We start from the raw sequence: 3259 nt of genomic DNA, 5'->3' as shown, positions 1-3259 counted from the left end.
TGATAATAATGATAATAATAAGAGGGAGAGAAGGATAGGGATAGGGATAGGGAAAGGGGGGAGGGAGAGGGTGAAGGGAGAGGGAGAGCGAGAGGGAGAGCGTGAGAAGGTGAGAGAGAGAGAGGGAGAAGGAGTGGGAATGGGGGGTGGTGATCAAGGGGCGGAAATTGGGGGAAGGGGGGGGGGGTAGGTGTTTGTGACGATCACTAATTAATCGTTGATAATGCAATCTCATTAACACACCGTCTTGTTGCCTCGATGCCAGGCTTATTTACGCCTGGGGAGGGGGAGGGGGGAAAGAAGAAAGGGAGAAAGAGGGAGGAGAAGGAGAGGGAGGAAGAAAGCGAGAAAGAGGGAGGAGAAGGAGAGGGAGGAGAGACGGGGAGAAAGAGGATGGTAGGAAGAAAGGGAGAAAGAGGGAGGGCAAGGAAAGGGAAGAAGAGGGAGGCATGGCAGGGAGAAAAAGGGAGGAGAAGGAAAGGGAGAAAGAAAGCGAGAAAGAGGGAGGAGAAGGAGAGGGAGGAGAGACGGGGAGAAAGAGGGAGGGAGGAAGAAAGGGAGAAAGAGGGAGGGCAAGGAAAGGGAGGAAGAGGGAGGCATGGCAGGGAGAAAGAGGGAGGAGAAGGAAAGGGAGGAAGAAAGCGAGAAAGAGGGAGGAAAAGGAGAGGGAGGAGAGACGGGGAGAAAGAGGATGGTAGGAAGAAAGGGAGAAAGAGGGAGGAGAAGGAGAGGGAGGAAAAACGGGGAGAAAGAGGGAGGTAGGAAGAAAGGGAGAAAGAGGGAGGAGAAGGAGAAGGAGGAAAGACGGGGAGAAAAAGGGAGGGAGGAAGAAAGGGAGAAAGAGGGAGGAGAAGGAGAGGGAGGACAGACGGGGAGAAAGAGGGAGAGAGGAAGAAAGGGAGAAAGAGGGAGTAGAAGGAGAGTGAGGAAAAACGGGGAGAAAGAGGGAGGGAGGAAGAAAAGAGAAAGAGGGAGGAGAAGGAGAGGGAGGAAAGACGAGGAGAAAGAGGGAGTAGAAGGAGAGTGAGGAAAAACGGGGAGAAAGAGGGAGGGAGGAAGAAAAGAGAAAGAGGGAGGAGAAGGAGAGGGAGGAAAGACGAGGAGAAAGAGGGAGGGAGTAAGAAAGGGAGAAAGATGGAGGAGAAGGAGAGGGAGGAAAGACGGGGAGAAAGAGGGAGGGTAATGAAAGTTAGAAAGAGGGAGGAAATACAGGGAGAAAGAAATAGGGTAAGGAAAGGGAGATATAAGGAGGGAAATAAGGAGGAAAAGAGATTAGGTAAGGAGAGGGAGAAAGACGAAGGGGAAGTAGAGGGAATAAGAGGGAGGGGAAGGAGAGGGGAAATAATTTTAATGATAGTGTTCATGATAAAAAAAAATGTAAATAAGAAACAGAGAAGAAGAAGGAGAGAGCGAGCGAGCGAGAGAGAGAGAGAGAGAGAGAGAGAGAGAGAGAGAGAGAGAGAGAGAGAGAGAGAGAGAGAGAGAGAGAGAGAGAGAGAGAGAGCGAGCGAGCGAGAGAGAGAGAGAGAGAGAGAAGAGAGAGAGAGAGAGAGAGAGAGAGAGAGAGAGAGCGAGAGAGAGAGAGAGAGAGAGAGAGAGAGAGAGAGAGAGAGAGAGAGAGAGAGAGAGAGAGAGAGAGAGAGAGAGAGAGAGAGAGAGAGAGAGAGAGAGGGAGGGAGAGAGAGAGGGAGGGAGAGAGAGAGAGAGAGAGAGAGAGAGAGAGAGAGAGAGAATGTAGGCATGTATACATACGCCCGGAGGAATGGAAGGAAGAAGGAAGGAAAAAGAGAAGGGGAGGAAAGGAAAGGAGAAGAAAGGAGAAAAAAAAAAATAAAAAGAAAGAAAATTAGAAGGAAGTGGAAAGAGAGGAGATGGAAGAATAGAAAGAGTGATAGAGGGAAGAGAAGGAGGAGGAGGAGGAGAAAGAGGACAAGAAGAAGAAGACGAATAGAAGCAACAAAGAAGGAATAGGAAGAGAAATGATGATGCGGGAAGCAGAGAAAGTGGAAGACAAATAAGAGAAAAAAAGATAAAAGAGAAAGGTACAAAATGGAAAAGAAAAAGGGAAAAAAGAAGTAAAAGGAATATAAATGGAACTGAATATAATTATTAAAAACAGGACACAGTTCCTTAATTACAAATTATTTTTTTTTGACAGAAAGGAAAATATCCTACTTTTCTCGCGTGGAAAGAAAAGGAGGGAATACAAAAGAGAATAAGATAACAAAGGATAATGATGATAGTAAGAACAAAAACAACAAACAAACAAACACATGGAACAAAAGTAATGAAACATAAGCTATATAAAAAAAAAAAAAAAAAATACAAGGAGAAAGGGGAAGGAAGATGATAATCTTAAGACACACACGACATCCGATAAAGGAAGGAATGAGGGGAAGGATGAGAGAGACGTAAATGACATGACAGTAAAAATGTCAAGAGGAAGATGGGACAAGAACGGAACGGGGCGAAGGAGGAACCGAAGAAGAGGAAGAGAAACCGAAGAGGAGGAAGAGAAAGAGGAAAGCGAAGGAGAGATAATAATGATAATGATAATAAGGATGATAATAGGGAAAAATAGGAAGAGGAGAAGTGATAGATAAAGAAGAGGAAGAGGAGAGAGAAGTAAAAATTATAATAATAATGATAAAGATGACGATGACATAGGAAGGGGAAAATTGTCAGATGGAAAAGAGGAAGACGAAGGACTTAAGATAAAGAGGAATAAGAAAGCGAAGATAGGAAGAAGAGGAAGAGGCGAACTTTTAGATTTAGATAAAAGAAGAATAAGGGAAGAGCCATAAGACAAAAATAATTACGAAAGAAATAGTTAGGTCGAATAATTCGTAACATCTTTGTAGTAATAATATGATGTGTATCACTTTATTCACACTGGGTGTAAGGTGCTTGCAATATCTAGGGCGACTCAGAAGTAAGAGACACTATATATATATATATATATATATATATATATATATATATATGTATATATATATATATATATATATATATATATATATATATATATATATATATATATATATATAGTGTCTCTTATATATCTTCAAATGTCTCCTCATCTACATATCTTTTTACATTTCTGTCTGTTCATAAGCTCGTATACGTACATACATATATGTATGTGTATATGTGTATATGAATAAATAATTGAATATATATATGTATACACACACACACACACACACACACACACACACACACACACACACACACACATACACACACACACACACAGACA

The sequence above is a fragment of the Penaeus chinensis genome, chromosome 8 (assembly GCF_019202785.1).
Source record: "Penaeus chinensis breed Huanghai No. 1 chromosome 8, ASM1920278v2, whole genome shotgun sequence".
Lineage (NCBI taxonomy): Eukaryota > Metazoa > Arthropoda > Malacostraca > Decapoda > Penaeidae > Penaeus > Penaeus chinensis.
This window is presented reverse-complemented; position numbering follows the sequence as displayed.